This window comes from Saccopteryx bilineata, chromosome 6, assembly GCF_036850765.1.
Source record: "Saccopteryx bilineata isolate mSacBil1 chromosome 6, mSacBil1_pri_phased_curated, whole genome shotgun sequence".
NCBI classification, from domain to species: domain Eukaryota; kingdom Metazoa; phylum Chordata; class Mammalia; order Chiroptera; family Emballonuridae; genus Saccopteryx; species Saccopteryx bilineata.
In genome coordinates this window covers 23,609,279-23,629,966 of record NC_089495.1, presented here as the reverse complement: position 1 = coordinate 23,629,966, position 20,688 = coordinate 23,609,279, and the positions used below count along the sequence as shown (strand labels likewise).

At 39.5% G+C, this 20,688-nt stretch overlaps 1 protein-coding gene across 1 annotated transcript in view; it reads left to right on the top strand.

Moving 5' to 3' along the window:
• The first annotated feature begins 11,864 nt into the window (after positions 1 to 11,864).
• Positions 11,865 to 20,688, top strand: part of TEX15 (testis expressed 15, meiosis and synapsis associated) — a 58,628-nt gene continuing 49,804 nt past the window's right edge. Inside the window, exon 1 of the mRNA XM_066235920.1 lies at positions 11,865 to 11,928. The gene's annotated coding sequence lies outside the window, so the exon portion shown is untranslated. The remainder of the gene's footprint in view (positions 11,929 to 20,688) is intronic.

Below are 20,688 nucleotides of genomic sequence, written 5' to 3'. Positions count from 1 at the left end.
ATATTACTTTGGTCTGCTTTGTCTGTATTCGTTTCCTCTCTCATTTATGTCTTTGCATTCATGAAGGATGATTTAGGGCAGGGGTCGGGAACCTATGGCTCATGAGCCAGATGTGGCTCTTTTGATGGCTGCATCTGGCTCGCAGACAAATCTTTAATAAAAAAAATAATAATGTTAAAAATATAAAACATTCTCATGTATTACAATCCATTCGTTTCCTACCACTCATGTTCATGGTTGCGGGTGGCTGGAGCCAATCGCAGCTGTGCTCCGGGACAACACCAAATTTTTATTGGATATATGATGCATAACGTACACGGGTTGTTGTATGGCTCTCACGGAATTACATTTTAAAATATGTGGGGTTCATGGCTCTCTCAGCCAAAAAGGTTCCCGACCCCTGATCTAGGGGATTTGAAGTGCCCGCATGTTATCCTGTTAGATGTGATGGCATCTGATTGTGCCAGCCCTGAAGGTGCGGCACAGGGAGATGAGTTTCCACCCAAGTCTCACCTTTTTATCTATTCATATTCTGCTCCTTATCCTTCTGTATCAAAAGGGAAGCGGGTTTTCTTTTCAGTTCAATACATACTTTCAGAATTCCAGTGTTTTATTGATTTGATGTGTTTATAGGTAATATGCTAGGATGATTTTTTTATATTCTGTAATAATTTCATTTTTATGAAGTTAGTCCAGTAGTAGGGTTAGATTGAGAGAAGTTAACTTTTTAGAAATAGCTCTGTTTGACAAGGTGAGATAAAGTTGCATAATAAGGTGAGCATAGTCCAGAAATTTTAGAGTGAATTTGATGATTGCTGCAATGAGCAACTTGGCCTATTAAGGTAGTCCCTAAAGTCTTGTAGGAACTCTATATCCTTGGAATGTATAATCCACATAACACAAAGCCTTTGTAATTACTGCTCTTTGAAACTAATGAGAGCTGCTCCTAAGGGTCTGTCTTTAATTATAACAGCTGAGACTCTGGCAAAGCCACAGCTGCCGCTTTCGCCAGTGTAGCTGTGAATCCACGCTGCTCACCAAAGTTAGGCGATATTTTATCACTTCATATTCATTTTGAAATATTCTTTAATTTTTTTTGAGCAGTATATGTGAACAAATTAAATCCTAATCAGAACCTAATTTTCATTTTGGATAGCTTCGGTAGTGCTTATTGGACCCTAGATATACAAAAAGTATTCCTGATTTGAGGTTTTTCTAAAAGGTTTAACCTGCCCACTGTAACTCGAAGGTGTGAGGACAGTAATGTAGTGGAGAACATCACTGATATGAGTAGCTAGTCAGGATACCAATCTAAAACCTGTGTGAGCACACATCCATCAAGGGTGGGAAATACTGTCCTTTTGCCAATGAGGGTAAACTTCATTTTTTTCACACTTTTAAAAAAATTGTAAAAGTTAGTGCTGGTACAGTTACAGACTGAACAGCAAGATTGTAAAGTTTGTGTGTGTGTGTGTGTGTGTGTGTGTGTGTGTGTGTGTGTTTTACAGGGAGACAGGCAGAATGGAAGAATGAATAAATAACGTTTTTTATATTAAGTCAGGAGGAACCATTGTAATACTCTTGTCCAGAGGTTCTACAGATACATGGACTTCAATGATTATTTGAAGCCCTATTTGAAAAAAAAAAAAAAAAAAAAAGGAGTTTGTTAATTCTTGTTGGGGAAAAGATACATGGCTTCATCTCTAAATGATGTAAGACAACCGCCCCCCCCAAGCAAATTTAGCGTTAATGAACTTGAGAAGCTTTTTTTTAGAGGAACACACTTCAGTTTTATAAACAGAAATAGCTAGATACTGGCAGACTTAAGTTTCTTACTGCCAGTTATTTACTTTTCCCCTTGTCCACAGGTAGTGCACCTTGTAGTGACCGATTTTTCTTTTCCTTTTTTTTTTTTTTTTTTTGTGGCTATTAAGAAAAATCAAAGTTATCAAAAGGTGAATTTTTTGGAGAGACAGGAAGGGAGAGAGCTAAGAAGCATCAACTTGTTGCAGCACTTTAGTTCTTTGATTGCTTTCTCATACATGCATTGACTGGGAGGCTCCAGCTGAGCAAGTGACCCTTTCCTTAAGCCAGTGGCGTTGGGCTTCCAGCCAGTGACCATAGGGTCATGTCTATGATCGCACACTCAAGCCAGCGACCCTGCACTCAAGCTGAATAAGCCTGTGTGCTCAAGCTTGTGATCTCGGGGTTCAAACCGGGGCCCTCAGCATCCCAGGCCAACGCTCTATCCACTGTGCCACTGCCTGGTTCAGCTCAAAAGGAGATGTTGACTTTAATCTTGTTTGCCTTTGCCACTGTCCTGAGCCTTCATTCCAGGCCACATAGACAAGGAGGACCAACACCATATGGATAGTAACCACTAAAACAATAGCATAAAAATAGCTGTCCCTGTTGGACATCCCAAAGTTGCCCTCAAAAACATAAAATTTAGTGCTGAATACAACTGAAATAGGTATGATACTCATTAAAGCTATGAAGAACAAGAGTCTTCAGGGAAGATACTGATGAACTTTAATTCCTGACATTAGCTGGCTTCATCCAGGTGCCACGTGGCATGGCCTCTCCCAGCAGGTCCTCGTAGGTAGGCTGAGCTCAGCAGCCATGTTTAATTGGCTTGGTGGTACTGGTTGAGGTGGTCCCACGAGATCTCTTCTTTGCTAGGTCCATGTTCTCTGTTGTAGCTTGCAAGTCACGCCTTGTTTCAAGAGATACTTCAAGCTCACATCAGCATTTTAATGTTGGCTCTTACCGGAAACTATGAGCATACAACCAATCACTATTTGTAAAGTGAGATATGAACAGATATTTTTAACAAAAATAGATGAAAACATTAAGACAGATTTTGTGCTGTTAATACAACAAATCAAAAAGGAACAAAACTTTTATAAAACCAAATTCTTTGTTAGTAAAATTACATGTTGTAGCCTGACCAGACGGTGGCGCAACTGATGGAGCATCAGACTGGGATGTGGAGGACCCAGGTTTGAAACCCCTAGGTCACTGGCTTGAGTGCAGACTCATCTAGTTTGAGCGCAGGTTAACCAGCTTGAGCGTGGGGTTGCTGGCTTCAGCATAGGATCATAAACATGTCCCCGTGGTCGCTGGCTTGAAGCCCAAAGGTCACTGGGTTGAGCAAGAGGTCCCTAGCTCTGCTGTAGCCCCCTGATCAGCGCACATAGGAGAATGCAATCAGTGAACAACTAAGGTGCCACAACAAAGAATTGATGCTTCTCCTTTCTCTCCTTTCCTGTCTGTCCCTGTCTCTCTCTCTGTCTTTGTCACACAAAAAAATACATATTGCAGTGGTCAGGGAATTCTGTAAGCCCTTTGAGCTTGGAATGGTAGTCTTAAGTTTCATACCTCCTTTACATTCGATGTGATGTGTTTTGTATGACATCATATTTAGCCAAGGAATAGAAAACAACTTAAGTGAACAGCGAAAGAACAAATTTTAAAGAAAAATGCGCAGCATGACCAGGCAGTGGCACAGTGGACAAAGTGTCGGACTGGGACGCAGAGGACCCAGGTTCAAAACCCTAAGGTCTCCAGCTTGAGCGCGGGCTCATCTGGTTTGAGCAAAGCTCACCAGCTTGAATCCAGCGTGGCTGGCTTGAGTGATGGGTCACTCACTCTGCTGGAGCCCCCTGGTCAAGGCACATATGAGAAAGCAATCAATGAACAACTAAGGTGCCGCAATGAAGAACTGATGCTTTTCATCTCTCTCCCTTTCTGTCTGTCTATTCCTGTCTGTCTCTTACAAAAAAAAAGAAAAAGAAAAATGCACATACCCACCTTTCTCTCTTAGTTTGTGTGTGTTTGCCTATGTCTGTCAAGCCCATTTCCATCAGTTAAACCTAGTATTTTAGTTTTTCCAAACCTTCACCTACCCATCTGGGCTGTTTTGCCCATATAAATATAAGCACTTTTATGTATGTTTCTTCTCACTGAAGGCTAAAAAGAAAATAGGCCTTCACAGATTGGTGTTTTGTTTTTTTTTAAGAATGGGGAAATGCTAAATGATTGATAACATTAGGCAGCAAGGTTTTAAAAAAGTTACACTTATTTTTATTTATTCATTTTAGAGAGAAGAGGGAGAGACAGAGAGAGAGAGAGAGGAGAGACAGAGAGAGAGAAGGGAGGGAGGAGCAGGAAGCATCAACTCCCATATGTGCCTTGACCAGGCAAGCCCAGGGTTTCGAACCAGCAACCTCAGCATTTCCAGGTGGACGCTTTATCCACTGCGCCACCACAGGTCAGGCCAAGTTACACTTCTTTATGTGATTAAACATGCGCTGATAATAGCCAACACTTACTAGCACTTTACTATAAGTCAGTCATTGTTCTATGTGTTATATATATTAATTCAGTTAGTTAATCAGTGCAGCAGGAGAGTATCAATTGAATTAAATAAGTAGATATTTTTTAATTTTCCCATATTTGTATATGGAGAAAGTGAGGCACAGAGAGGTAAGGTTAACTGGTCCAAAGTTGTGCAGTAAGGGACAGAAAGGGATTTTTTGAACCAGGTGATTTGACTTTACCAAACTCACTAAAAATATTTATCTTTCATCTATGGTATGAATAAGCCAAGTAATTTTCTTTTGAAAAACTATCTGAACTACTTATGGCAGGGGTAGTCAACCTTTTTATACCTACCGCCCACTTTTGTATCTCTGTTAGTAGTAAAATTTTCTAACCGCCCACCGGTTCCACAGTAATGGTGATTTATAAAGTAGGGAAGTAACTTTACTTTATAAAATTTATAAAGCAGAGTTACAGCAAGTTAAAGAATATAATAGTAATTACTTTCCAGGTACTTTATGTCGTATTTTTGCTGTTTGGCAGAATAAATCTTTATAAAACAACTTACTATAGTTAAATCTATCTTTTTATTTTATACTTTTTTGCTCCACTACCACCCACCCTGAAAGCTGGAGCGCCCACTAGTGGGCAGTAGAGACCAGGTTGACTACCACTGACTTACGGTAAAAAATTTTAAAGGAAATTTGTTCGCTACATATTTGTTATCTGAAAAAAATCTAATGGCAAATTATTCCATTTTTTTGTCATCTTATATTTAATGTGACTGTCCAAAAGTAGGACTAAAATTTTAGTCTTAACAGAAGAATAGTATCACAAAAGAAAAATGATTCAGGTTTATTTCTGTTCTTGGGGTAAGGGATACGTATTGAGTTACTTTTCTCCTTGGGACTGAATGTTCACATTTTGCCCACAGGTTTCTTTAAAGTCCTTCAAGTCTCTAGTCCATCTCCTACACATAATCCTCACCAGGTTTATTTCAGTATTTTAAATGTTGTAAGATTAAACTGCTTCTACAGAATTTTTTGAGAAAGCTTTAAGAAGTCAGGTAGAATCTTAAAATAAAATTGATGTTAGAAATAAGCTATATTAAAATCAATCCTTGATAGGAACATTAGTAAAGGTGCACATTACTAGCTTGTTGCTGATATGAAAGAAGATTGGATAGTTGCCAGGTGTTAACCTTCTCAAATTTAAATATAGAAATAAAACTTCAGTTTTAAACGAGTATTCTGCCTCTTTTGTGAAAAGAGTGTATAATTAAATTTATTTAGGAATCATAGTTGTGTATTTGTTGTTCCTGGATGACTGCATTGCAATATTAGTTATTTTTTTATCTTACCTTTCTGGCCTCAGCCATCCATTTCTTACTTTTAGGTTTAGCAGACCGTAATGGGTGAAAAATGTTTGGTAGCTATATTTTTCATACTAAGATGTGTGGAAAATGGAACTGCTGTTGAATTCTTTGGACCAAGAAAAAAAGATAGCTTAATATTTTAAAATAAGAGGAGTATCTTGAAAAGCAAGAATGACTCAGTGCATGGTTTAGATTAAAGGGCAGTCTGAGGACTACTGTTGGTTTTTAACTAGAAAACAATCCAGGGCAGTTAGGAAAGTGATTCAGTCCTAGTTAGAAAGTTACCAAGCAATGTCTCATGTATCAACCTATACATATAGTTATTTGTCTTACATTAGTAAAATTGAGTTGTGTGAAGTTTTAGACATGATCAGTTTTAGAAATTGTTTGTCAGAGAAGGTTATTTGATAGGTTTTCTACAAGGATTAAACAAGTGCTCTTATTACTCTCTCTTCCCAGAGTGTTATGTTTTTAATTCCCTTGAAAATAACGTGTCGTTGTCTTTAATCATTTGATTATTCCTTTGTATTTCCCTAATGTCTTTTAAAAAGTCTCATAGCTCTAACATATTAGCTAATAATCTTATCCCTGTGCTTTCATAACAATTCCCTAGCTTCTTTTGCATGTAATTTCTGTCTGCTGAGCAGAGAATGCACTCAGTTTGGGATTACACTGATTGATCTATTCTTTATCTGTCTCAGCCGCTAGCTAGCACAATTAACTTCCATATATTAGGTATACCCTTCTAGCAGCATATCTAATTTCCATGATTTCCCTAGGCAATCCTCTCTCTTTGTATCGGCATAGGGAGAACAAAAAATGGCTTCAAACTGGCAAAAGGTTTACTTTCTTGCTGTTTTCATTGTGTTTTCAATACAGCAACTTAGAGGAAGGTAATCTTTATATTCATCACTTGGACTCACTAGCAATAACAACCCCTCTCATCGTGTTCATCTATAAATATTATGAAACGATTTATATAGAGAGAAGGGTAGGCAATCCAGGTCCTTGTTGTGTAAAAGGTTGCAAGTTATCCTTTGATTGATTACTTCATGGTCAAGTGCTTTTATTTCCATCAAGTCAGTCAAAACTTGGGTATTTAAGGCTGAAGGAAGGACTAGAACCGGAGAATTTAGTAAAGAGTTGAGCTATTTTTCTCGCCTTTCCTGTAGCCAGGATGACCTTGGTCTCTTTGTGGAACCCGATCTATTTTTACCCAAGCTCCTAGACTATAAAGGGAAACCAGGGGAGTCCTAACCTTTGGGGGCCCCTTAACTTTCATTATTCCCCTGATGGAAGGCACCTGGACTGGAAATACTCTTTTTCATAGCTTAGGGCTCTTGGGATAGTCTTTATAGCATGTAAATTTCTTTTAACCTGACTCACATTTGTGTATAATTAGATACAGGATCTTCCTTGGGCCTAAAGGGAGAATCTGCCCCAAATTTTTAGAGAAATCCACCCAGGGTGGATTGTTGGTAGCCTTCCTTCTTGCTTAGTGCCGGGCACAAGGCAGCTGCTTGATAAGTACTTGTTAAATGAATTCAGTGCTTGCCTCCATTCTGACCCCAAAAGGCTTACATCAGAATAGCCCAGATAACTTGTCAGGTCACAGACTCCTAGAGCTTCTGATTTAGTAGGTCTGGGATGCGGCCAGAAAAGGTGTATTGCCAACAAGTTACTGAAATGCTGCTGGTCTAGGGACTGCAATTTGAGAACCACTGCCCTTAATTCACTAAGACCAGAAACATAGGTAATTCTGTGAGTGTAAATGTTAGCTACTGGTGCTTGCATAGCTACTGTTCCATAATTGGAAAGTACAGGGTATACCTGATTAACAAACAGTGAGTAATATATTTTTTTCTAGAGATGTCAGTTAAGATCATCTCACAACACAATCATCAGTTCAAATACTATAGAAATATTTACCTGAAACCTATGTACTCTTATCAGTGTCACGCCATTAAATTTAATTTTATAAATTAAAAAAGTCTTTTTAATACAGGACATTTTTTAAAGGTTTCTTTAAAAACTGACTCGAAGTTCACCTGCGTAAATAATTGAATTTAATTGAGTAGATTCTTTATCCAGGTCTTGCCACACTGATCAATTCATTTCTCTGCTTCTTTTCACCTTTTATTTTTATTTTTTTCCCATTGATTTGAGGGCAGGGAGGGCAAAGAGAGAGAGAGAAAAGCGTCAACCCTTTCCATTTAGTTCCATTTCTTTTTTTCTTTTTCTTTTATAGAGACAGAGAGAGAGTCAGAGAGAGGGATAGACAGGGATAGACAGGAACGGAGAGAAATGAGAAGCATCAATCATCAGTTTTTCGTTGTGACACCTTAGTTGTTCATTGATTGCTTTCTCATATGTGCCTTGACTGTGGGCCTTCAGCAGACCGAGTAACCCCTTGCTCGAGCCAGCGACCTTGGGCTCAAGCTGGTGAGCTTTGTTTGAACCCGCATTCAAGTTGGCGACCTAGAGGTCTCGAACCTGGGTCCTCCGCATCCCAATCCGACGTTGTATCCACTGCGCCACCGCCTGGTCAGGCTAGTTCCATTTCTTATATGTGTCCTGACTGGGGATCAAACCTGCAACCTCAGCACGCAGGGGAAAACGCTCTTTGCAGTGAGCCACCCACCCAGCCAAGGCCTCACGTCAAGTTTTGTTGAGACTTTAGCTAAGCTACTTCATTGTATTGCTACCTCAGCATTCATTTTGTTTGGCCAGGCAACCTGCAATGATGTTAATCACTCTCCTCTGTAGACCTCTCCTCACTGGTCCTTTCCTGTAAGTGCACATTCTAGGTAGTAGCCCTCAAACTCACAAGCAAATGGAAGTTTCTGGTATGACTTCCCCAACAGCCCTTGTGATCAGCAGGGTCCTCTGTCTCCCATTGCCTCCCCCTTATTCTCCCCTTAGGAAAGACCCCGTGTGGTTTACCAAAACCCTGCTCTCTCGGTTTGAGCTATTTCAACCTTAGCCCGGTAATCCCAAAGCACTCCACCCATAGATCCTCATAGAGGCGTGTGCTGCCCGGGGCTTCTGTCTCTGCCCCTTGCCCTCACTCCCGTGTGGTCCCTTGAGGCATGTTAAGGACCTGTGAGTAATGAACGCCTCTATTTCAATTCCTCTGTGGTCTGTTGTTGAGCCTTGGCTCACCATCTGGCACCCTCTGCACCACTTAATAAGTGTCAATTTGCCAAATTCAAAACAAGCTTCATTTTCCAATATAATTTTATACCCTAACATGTTTCTTGTGTATTTTCTAAATTGATATTTGCTTCTCTATTTTCTGTTCTCAAATACAAAGGTTCTTAAAGAATGGGAAAGTTGACATTTCCTTTGGATTTTTTTCTCATAACAAAACACAATTCTGTAGACTTGACTCCTTGTCACTTGTATCCTTACGTTACGCATTCTAAGCATCTATTGAAACAGGTTAAAATGAGGTAAAACTGAGGGTTTTTTTCTCAAACTCCTTTTTATAAGTCTTTTTGTCCTTACTAAATGGGTAGTTTAAAGAAGAAAATCTTAATATATTAGTAAATGAGAATTCTTACGTTTGACTGTCACATTAGTTGAATATTTTCAGCCATACTCATACAAATACATACATCCCCCTGCATAGTAAATCCAGTTTCTATACTAGAAAAAGTATCGACAGTTTTAGTTTTTAGTTTTCTTTTAATGCCATATCTCCCACAGATTTGGGAAAAGGCTTGCCAAATCAGTACCTTCTGTGAAAACCTATAGTGTTGCTCTGTAATTTCAATGTCCCCATAGCCATATTTTTTGTCCTATTCCAGAGGTTTTGTTTGCCACTGATTTTTTGTTCCAGAAAGCCAAGAAACACCCCCATGGAAGTGTCTTTGTATTAACATCCTTCCTTGAATGATTTTCATGATCAAATTAAAAGACAGTTTGTCACTTTTATGTCCTCATACCTATTTTTTTTAAGTGAGAGGAGGGATATAGACAGACTCCCACCTGCATCCCAACCAGGATCTACCGTGCAACCCATCTGGGGCCAATGCTTGAATCAGCGGAGCTATACTCAGTGCCTGGGGCCAACGCTCTAACCAATCGAACTACTGACGAGAGGAGAAGGGGGAGAAGGGGGAGAGTGAGGGGGAAGAGAAGCAGATGGTCATTTTTCCTATGTACCCTGACCAGGAATTGAACCCAGGACATCCATATGCCAGGCTGATGCTCTATCCACTGAGCCAACTGAACAGGGCCATATATGTTTCTTATACATGCCAGCTATACATTAATTTACAAGTTTGCTTCCGATTCTTTTTATGTACCGATTTAAATATTCTTTAACTTACTGTAACTATAAAAGACATGCAAATACCACTAATCAATTTTTAAATGTACATATTAACCCATATAATTATCACTAAGTATTTTATACCATTATTGATATTCTTAGTGAATGCCAGCTCACATCGTGTAATTTCTGAAGGATATAGACTATCACTATCAAATTGCTCAGAATTTCTAGTTCCCAAGTTATTTGTCATTTCATTATATGCCAATCTTTCATCCTTATTACCCATAGATTTCATGAGTATAATTACCTCGATTTTTTTTATCTCTGCTTTTATTTCTTTGAATCTCTTGGGCAGTGACACTTCATGAAAGCACTGCAGCAAAGGATGCAATGTTCTTCTGTTTATACTGAGTTTTAAAATGTGTCATAATGAGGCCCTGGCCGGTTGGCTCAGCGGTAGAGCGTCGGCCTGGCGTGCGGGGGACCCGGGTTCGATTCCCGGCCAGGGCACATAGGAGAAGCGCCCATTTGCTTCTCCACTCCCCCCCTCCTTCCTCTCTGTCTCTCTCTTCCCCTCCCGCAGCCAAGGCTCCATTGGAGCAAAGATGGCCCGGGCGCTGGGGATGGCTCCTTGGCCTCTGCCCCAGGCACTAGAGTGGCTCTGGTCACCGCAGAGCGACGCCCCGGAGGGGCAGAGCATCGCCCCCCTGGTGGGCAGAGCGTTGCCCCTGGTGGGCGTGCCGGGTGGATCCCGGTCGGGCGCATGCAGGAGTCTGTCTGACTGTCTCTCCCCGTTTCCAGCTTCAGGAAAAAATACAAAAAAAAAAAAAAGTGTCATAATGATATTTTATTTTGAAAATGGATCTACAGTGTCAATTTTAAATACCTATTTAAAATTTTTCTTGAATGCTTAACTTGGAGAAAAGAAAGAATCTAGAATTTTGAGGCAGTCCTAAATTTTTCTAGATGTTTCACAAATAAAAAGTACCTTTTCTTAAAGCATGTGCAACATTTTAATATATGGATTAGTACCGTAATGATTTTACGAGGAAGTCAGTAGTATTGTGGTATATAGTATTATTCTGAAATCAAGGAATGAGTAATATTATACTGAAATCGGGACATAAACATGAAGCTAGTTATAACAGGTCATTAAGATTTGGACTAATTATAGTTTATTGTTTCCATGGTACATACATCAGAGTTAAGATTTAAACGCCACTAAAAAGAAACTTAAGAACTGGTTGAAATGATATGGTAGCTTAGAATACAGACATCAAGGATTGGACTTGAAAAGCAACTTAGTTGGGTAACTTTAGGCAAGTTTCTTAAACTTTCTGGGTCTCGACGTTTTCTCATCTGAAAAATGGGAGTAATACTACCAGTCAGTGAAGATTAAATGAGATACTGTATATAAATTACCTAACCAGTGCATAGGATGTATCATAACTGTAAACGGTGACTGTTAATTCAAATGAGCAGTTACTTAGTGTTTAGTGTGGGCTTTTTAGGGGGGGTTTCTTTGCAGTACATAAAAATCTGGGAGCAAGTTCACCCGTGTTACAAGGTCATTTTTTTCTACTGATGGCTACATACAAGTAGTGAGCTGATTCTGAATAGCAGATGAGAATGCACTGAAGGGAAGAGGAAGAGGACTTAATGAGAAAAGAGGAGTGAGAGGGGAGAAGAGAATGGAAGGGTATGAGAGCGTAGACACTGGGACATGCAGAAAACAGACCCCTCCCATCCCCAATAATGAAACAGGAGTTAAAGGGGAGCAGAAATCAGGAGGAAAAGATGAACAGAGAGGACAGTAAAGAGATTTTTCGGACCATTCATAATTCTCTATGTATTCTTTCCTTTTCCTTTTTTGGTAGATACTACTTTGTCACTCTCTGGATGGACTGAGCCCTGATTGTCATCATGTGATGGTAGATTTCATTGAAGAGTGGTAAGTATTTTGAGCAATGGTTTTCCTACCACTATTACTTTTACTGTATTGATTTGTTTCAACCCACTTTGAGTGAGCACTACCACCTTACAATTGTTGTATAAATAACTTGGCATTTAAAAAGATGCATCAAGAATATTTGTATTTTATGCCTTATCAGGCAGTGGCACAGTAGATAGAGCATTGAACTGGGATGCAGAGGACCCACTTTCAAAACCCTGAGGTCGCTGGCTTGAGCATGGGATCATAGACATGACCCTATGGTCGCTGGCTTGAACCATAGGTCGCTGGCTTGAGAGTAAGGGTTCACTCACTCTGCTGTAGCCCCCCAGTCAAGCACATATGGGAAAGCAGTCAATGAACAACTAAGGTGCCTCAATGAAGAATTGATGTTTCTCATCTCTCTCCCTTCCTGTCTAGCCCTATCTGTCCCTCTCTCTGTCTCTCTGTCACACACACACACACACACACACACACAATGTAGTTTTTTACACATTGGAATACTTATAAAGTATGTACATACCTTATCCTTTGTAGTAAATATTTATTAGGTGCTTATTTTATAAGGAGCTTTGGTTGGTACAGAAGAAAGAAAAATGGATAAATTATCGTCCAGTGGAGAAGATTGTCCATACACAACTGACCTTAATTTAGCATAGGTATTGAATCTTTGAATACCTAATTAGGAAAGTCAGGCCAATATGCAAATATTGCTTAGAACATTGGTGGCATTCAAGATTTAGAATTGCCTTTTGAACCAGTACATAAGCAGGAAGAGAAACTTGGCATGGGATTGCAAAGTACAGCATAGGGAAGATAATGAAAAATACTGTAATATGTCAGGGGGATACTAGACTTGTCAAAGGGATCAGTCTGTAAGTTATGTATCGATAGATGCCTAAGCACATTGCAGTACACCTGAAACTAATACAATATTGACTGTCACCTGCAATTGAAAATATTTAAAAAAAATAAATAAGAGTACCAAAAAAGGAAATAAATTGAAGAAAAGAAACTTAATTATTTTGTAGCCAGATTTTTACATGTTTAATAAAAAGTAGTATTGCCATATTTTGGTCACCCTAGTATTATTCGGGTGGGTTTTAAGTTATATTTGGTTGATTCTAAAAACAAAAGATCTCCGAGGATGGAGATTGACTAACTGTTGACGTTCAGAAAACCGAAGAGCCCTAGTCCTAGGCAGAAGTACCCTAGGCATGTAAGTTTCCTAAGTAGTTTGAAAGTGAGGGGAGGAATTGGGGCTCTTGAACTTATGAAGCTATGAAACTTTTATGGCATCAACTTACATACCATATACTATTTCTTGGATAAGCCTGTATGTAGGATCGCAGAGAAAATGTAAATAAATAGAGCCTGAAAATCATAGAGAGAGGGCCAGGTCTAGAAGGAGGCAAGATGTTTTAGAGTTGACAATGCAGTTTTCAGCCTCGCTGCAGACTGATGGGAAGAGGAAAGCTTGGGAACGGACAGTGCCAGAATCAGAACAAGAAACCCAAGTCTGTTCAGTTCTTGTCCAGAGACATTTCTCTACTATAAGTACTTTTAAAAAATTCTTTTTCAAGCCAATTTCATAAAGACCATTTGGAAGGAAAGTGAGAAGCTGAATTGTTAAGTCACAAGACTGTGAGCTCTCAAGCCAGGTTACCCTGAGCTACTTGCATACAGGCTGAGAACTTAGATTTCCCCCCGTCTAATGAACTTAAGAGTCTGGAGGCTATAGCTAGAAAGAAATGTTCTTTTAAATAAAAAACAGATTTATTTAAGGGTGTTAGGGTTTGCCAAGTAGAAACACTACTCGGCAACACTCACAGTGTTCCAAAGAAAGAGGAAGAGCTAAGAGTTCTTACAGTCAAAGGCACGTTCTCAAGAAGAACCAGTCCTGCGTTTTAGCCTCTGGAAGGAGATGGTAATCCTGTAAATCAGGGGTCCCCAAACTACAGCCTACAGGCCGCATGTGGTCCTCTGAGGCCATTTACCCGGCCCCCACCACACTTCCAGAAGAGGCACCTTTTTCTTTGGTGGTCAGTGAGAGGAGCATAGTTCCTATTGAAATACTGGTCAGATTGTTGATTTAAATTTACTTATTCTTTATTTTCAATATTGTATTTGTTCCCATTTTGTTTTTTTACTGTAAAATAAGATATGTGTAGTATGCATAGGGATTTGTTCATAGTTTTTTTTATAGTCCGGCCCTCCAACGGTCTGAGGGACAGTGAACTGGCCCCCTGTGTAAAAAGTTTGGGGACCCCTGATGTAAATGAATGGCCGTCTGGATAATAGCTATCAGGTGCTCTGGATATATGATATGTGCAGACCAGAACACTCAAAAGTCTAAGTTCCTAGGCTAGTTAAAACAAGAATAGAATCATCTCCTCGTGCCTTAGCCAACTTGATTTTAGTAATTTAGCAGCACTACTATAGTGACTCCATTTTATTTCTTCACTTCTTTTTTTCCCCTAAATTGGCTATACCAATTTATATGATCACTAAAAGTGTGTGAGAAGTCTGGTTGCTCTGTATCTGTATAGCATTTGATATTGTCAGACTTAAATTTTTGCTGATCTGAGAGGTACGGGAAAAAAATACCTCATTGCGGTTTTAGTGGTTCTCTAATGGAGTATTTTTTCTTTTATTATTGGTTACATGTGCTTTTTCTTTTGGCTCTTTCAAGTCTCTTGTTCTAACTGGGATGTGGAGCGATCCATTTGGAATTTGTTTTGGTGTTAGGAGATACAGCTTTGCGTGTTTGGTTTCCAGTTGTCCTGGTATTTGTTTCAATACTGTAGATTCCCCACTAATTCCAAATACCAACATTAATTAGCATCCTCAAAATTCTGTGGTATTTTTTGCTCCTTTTCCTAACAGTTCCATTGTACATTTTTGTCCCAGTGCTATAGTTTTAAATGTCAATTATTCATTATCCCCTTTTTTATTACCAGAACTTAAATATAATTCAGTTGTAGTATACCCAGCTTATTATAATTGCCATAACTATTGAGTAAAATTTTCCCCAATTACTACCTCAGAATTTCCTCGATCATTCTGTTTCTTTTTCCAAATGACCTTCATTCTTATTTCTGTCAACTTGGAGATTGAATCAACTTTAGAGACAATGTAGAAACATTTTGCATACTCACAGTTAGAAGTACTCTCAAAAATAAAGTCTGCATATTCCCCTTTAAGCAAATATTCTGAGCCGCAGAGTCTTTTAGACATCTTTATACAAGCTCAGGGCTCAGGTCCGGGCTCAGAGGCAAAGGACAGGACAGGAAGGCTGCGAGGGGCTGAGAGCTGGAAAGGGACGCGCGGAGCTCCAGGCAGACAGGACGTGCGTATCGGCAGCGGCAGCCGGATGAGCACTGTGTGGGAACAGCAGCAGCCCAACACGGTGTGCGGGCCTTTAATAGTAAAACCACACCAAAGTGGCACTGAGCCATGATCACAAAAAGTAGGGGTAGCATTATCAGTATATAAGGCGATGCATACCATCCCTGATCTGTTTCCCTTAGTCGTGCATGGCCGGGTCTGACGCATCGGACCTGTCTGCACTGACTCCATCTTCTGCAGGCTGTTTACCAATGCTGGGGAGACCAGCTTCCCCACACCAGGCCATTTCTTAAGTTTATTTTTAAGTATTTTATATTTTTGTTGCTATAATGAATGGATGCTTTTCATTTTTTAAAAGGTTATACATTTACAAAGACAAAAATATAAAAGTAATAAAGATATAAACTGATAAATTGCTCCCCTTCTCATTCCTAAACCACCAAGTGTCCCTTTCTCTGTAGGCAACTGTTATTATTAATTTCTTTCAAAGATAATTTACACACATTTAATCACTCATATATTTATTATTGAAGCACAAGTGAAAATAGACTCCAGTAATGAACTCTCATCAGGCTTCATTTATAAACTATAATTTTTTTTTCCGAAGTTGGAAGCGGGGAGGCAGACAGACTCCCCGCATGCGCCTGACCAGGATCCACCCGGCATGCCCACCAGGGGGCGATGCTCTGCCCGTCTTGGGGGTTGCTCTGCCACAATCAAAGCCCTTCTAGCGCCTGAGGCAGAGGCCACAGAGCCATCCTCAGCGCCCGGGCAGACTTTGCTCCAATGGAGCCTTGGCTGCGGGAGGGGAAGAGAGAGACAGAGAGGAAGGAGAGGGGGATGGGTGGAGAAGCAGATGGGCGCTTCTCCTGTGTGCCCTGGCTGGGAATCGAACCCGGGACTCCTGCACGCCAGGTCGACGCTCTACCACTGAGCCAACTGGCCAGGGCCTTTATAAACTATAATTTTTAAGCAGACCCAGATACCTCATTATCTCTCCCCTATCCTGTGTCTGTGCGTGCATGCATGGGCCTATGAAATCAACTTTATTGATTTTAAATCAACTATTGAGAATGCGTCTGTAGGGAAAACAGCTGTATTAGGCTTGCTCGCTTGCACTTTGCATGATTAGTGCATGAGCATGTGGCAGCGCCATGTGTGGACAGTCTGTGTAAGGCTATGGTGCTCTCCCTTGGCGCGGATTGCTTGCCTGCCACTTTGAGGGGCCATTCGGCACATACCTTGCCACCACTGTGAGAAGAGGTTTCCCCCTGCCTGTTTGCTCACCCGCCACTGCAAGAATCTAATAAACGGGAATGACCCTACTCTTTCCGGCTCTGCAGTTCCTCTACCATCTGCCTGGATCCAGTGTGAACCTGCCTGGCCTTGACCACCAGCATTACAGCAGTCTAAGGAAGAGATGGGAAAATATGAATTAGAGGTTAAGAAAATGGAAGAATAAAGATAGAAGTTTAAACATACAAAACTAAAAGTTTTGTTCCCAGGAAATAGAACCATATTCAAAGATAAAGTTGCTGAGAATTTCGTATAACTGCCATAGATGTCAAACCTGAGATAAAAGAGGTCCGTGAGATACTTAAACTACAACATCATGATGAAAATGCAGAACATCAGAGACAAAGAGGAGATTTTAAAAGCTGCCAGAGAAAAAGATTGCCTATAAATGAATGTTAGTTAAATTGAACATGATTTCTTTTTTTTTTTTGCCGCCGGTCTTCTCCTGAACATGATTTCTTAATGTGACTAGTGGATGGCAGTGAGCAGTGGGATCATATCTTCAAAGTGCTGAGAGAAAATAGCAGTCTGGACTTTTTTACTCATGAAAATTTAACCTGATACAGTATGTTTACCAAAAAATTGATCACTCAATTCTAAAGACATTAAAACATTGCCCTCAAAATGAGGGAAAAGGGTCCTGGCCAGTTGGCTCAGCAGTAGAGCATTGGCCCAGCATGTGGAAGTCCCAGATTCAAGTCCCAGACGGGGCACACAGGAGAAGCGACTGTCTGCTTCCCCATCGCTCCCCCTTTCTTCTCTTTCTTTCTCACACTCTCTCTCCTCCCCCAGCCATGACTCGAATGGTCCGAGCAAGTTGGTCTTGGGCACAGAAGATGGCTCAATGGCCTTGTCTTAGGTGCTAAAAATAGTTCAGTTGCTGGGCAACAGAGCAACAGCTCCAAATGAGTAGAGCATCCCCTGATAGGGGGCTTGCCAGGTGGATCCTGGTCAGGGTGCATATGGGAGTCTATCTCTCTGCCTCCCCACCTCTCACTTAATAAAATATTAAATTAAAATGAGGGAAAAGGTTAAGACACCTGTCATTATCACTTACACAGTCAGCACTCCCATCTGTGGGTTCTGTATTCCCAGCTTTAACCAAATATGGCTCAAAAGTATTAGGAAAAAATGTCATGTTGCTGATGTGTATTCCATAGTTAGTCCGAGGATGGTTGCATCTGTACTGAATGAACATGTACAGACTTTTTGTTTTCTTATCATTATTCTCTAAACAATACAGCGTAATAGTGATTTACATAACATTTACATTGTTATGTTAAGTAATCTAGAGATGATTTAAAGTATATGGGAGGATATGTGAAGGTTATAAACACATACTATGCCATTTTATGTAAGGGACTTGAGCATCTACAGATTTTGGTACAAGTGGGAGTCCTAGAACCAACCTTACACATATAATGGAGGACAGCTATTTTGACAGATTTGACATATAGTAGAATTCCTAACCAGCAGAGTAAGGCAAGCACAAGAAACAAATGGTAAAAGGAATGCAAAGGAAGAAACAAAACTTAAGTCATTATTATCTAGCTTTTGAGTTCCAGATTCAGTACTTCCTACCTCTCTGCCCTTGGGCACGTTATTGAACTTACCTGCTCTTTTTAAATTTAAAATAAGCGTATCTCATAGGGATATTATAAGGATTAAATTGATTAATATGTATCTAACCCACTTCGATAAGTGTCTGTTATGTAGTGTTACAGAAAAATGTTAGTCATTATTATTATCATTTTAAACATAACAATAGTGAATAAAAAAATAACTTTTAAAGATACCATGTATGTATAGTAATTTAAACATTGTAATGTACCTTAGAATAAATTCTTTAAACCATGCAAAACCCTCATGGGAAAAAAAATTATAAAACTTTAGTGAAAGATATTAATGACATGAATAAGTAGAGAGATATACCATGTTCACAGATAGGAAGACTTAAGATATAATGTCATTTCCCTCAAAATTAATCAAGAGACAATGAAATTTCAGTTAAAACCTAAACAAGACTTATTATCAAACAACCTTATTTTAAAATGTGTACATAATGAAAAAAAATAAAGAGAAATAAAATAAAATAAAATAAAATGTGTACATAAGAGCAAAGATGCTTTGGAAGAACAAGGTTTGTTTTTCCTTTTATTTTGGTTATGCGCAAATAGATACCAAGGTTATTTATAATATGGTATTTGTGCAAGGATGAAAAAAACTGTAAAACAGAGCAAAGAGCCTAGAATTCATGCATATATGGCAAGTTGAATTATGTCAGAGTTGGTATTTTAAATAGAGAAAGGAAAGATTGTTCAAACAAATGCCAACAGAGTTTGGTATTTACGTGGAAAAATTGAACCCCTCTTACTTACCTTAGACAAAATGAATTTCAGGCAGGTTAAAGACTTAAAGGTGGGCCTGACCAGGCAGTGGTACAGAAGATAAGGATTTCGGCCAGGGACACTGAGAACCCAGATTTGAAACCCCGAGGTTGCCAGCTTGAGCGTTGGGTCATCCGGCTTGAACGTGGGCTCACCAGCTTATGTGCAGGATCATAGATGTGACTCATGTTCAATGGCATGAGCCCAAAGGTTGCTGGCGTAAGGGGACACTGGCTTGGCTGGAGCCCCCTGGTCAAGGCACATAAGAGAAAGCAAGCAATGAACAACTAAGGTGTTGCAACTAGGAGTTGATGCTTCTCATCTCTCTCCCTTCCTGTCTGTGTGTGTGTGTGTGTGTGTGTGTGTGTGTGTGTGTGTCTCTCTCTCTCTCTCTCTCACACACACACACACAATTTAAAGGTGGAAGGCAAAACTATAAAACTTAATTTTTTTCTTCTTTTTTGGTATTTAAAACTTGTAGAAAGGAATATGGGGATGGTCTTTAAGACCTTTGGGAGAATTCTTAAAGTTGCTCAGAAGCAAAAAAGCACTAAATGTAAAGGAAAACTTTATAACTTTGATTGCATTAAAGTTATTTCTGTTCAAAAAGTGAAAAGACAAGTTTAAAAGTGGGGGGAATTATTTGCAACATGTGTAGTGGGTGAAGTGTTAGTATCTCGAAAAGATTTCTTGCAAATACATAGAATAAATAGCCTTATAGAAAAGTAGTTAATACACTTGAACAGGCATTTCACAGATGTGAAAACACAAATGGCCAATAAATATAATACTTTACTCAGTAGATGGTCAATATCATCACAAATCAGAGAAATGAAAAATAATCACAATGAGATACCATTTTCATCCATCAGACTGGCAAAAATTCAAGTCTGCCAATATCAAGTCAGGACATGGAGCAAATAGAACTCTCATACACTGTTGGTGATAGTATAAAAATCAGTGTAATAAAAGACTGAGGCCTGACCTGTGGTGGCGCAGTGGATAAAGCGTCCACCTGGAAATGCTGAGGTCACCAGTTCGAAACCCTGGACTTGCCTGGTCAAGGCACATATGGGAGTTGATGCTTCCAGCTCCTCTCCCCTTCTCTCTCTCTGTCTCTCCCTCTCCTCTCTAAAATGAATAAATAAAAATAAAATTAAAAAAAAAAAGACGGAGAAATTAGACAACAGAAAAATTAAAGTTCTGCTACTCAGCCATTAGAAATGATGTCATATTGCCATTTATGACAACATGGGTGGACCTTGAGAACATTATACTGAGTGAAATAATCAGAAAAAGCTAAGAACTATATGATTTCACACAGAGGTGGGATATAAAATGAGATTCATGGACATGGATAAAAGTGAAGTGGTTACCGGGGGAGGGGTTAGGGGAGGGGGGAGTGAAGAGGGATAAATATACAGTGACGGAAAATGACTTGACTTTGAGTGATAGGTACAGAACATAACAGTTCAAATGCTATAGAAATGTTTACCTGAAACCTATGTAGCCTTACTGATCAGTGTTACCCCTTTGAATTTAATTTTCTAAATAAAACTATTTTTAAAAAATTAAAGTTCTGCTATGGGAGGAAATGCTAAAAACACAGAGAACAAAAATACTAAAATACTTGTAACAAATTAAAAACTAATCTCTCTCTATATAGAGTCCTTACAAATCATTAAAACAGCACCTTGGGAAAAAAATGGAGAAAGATAGGAACAAGAGA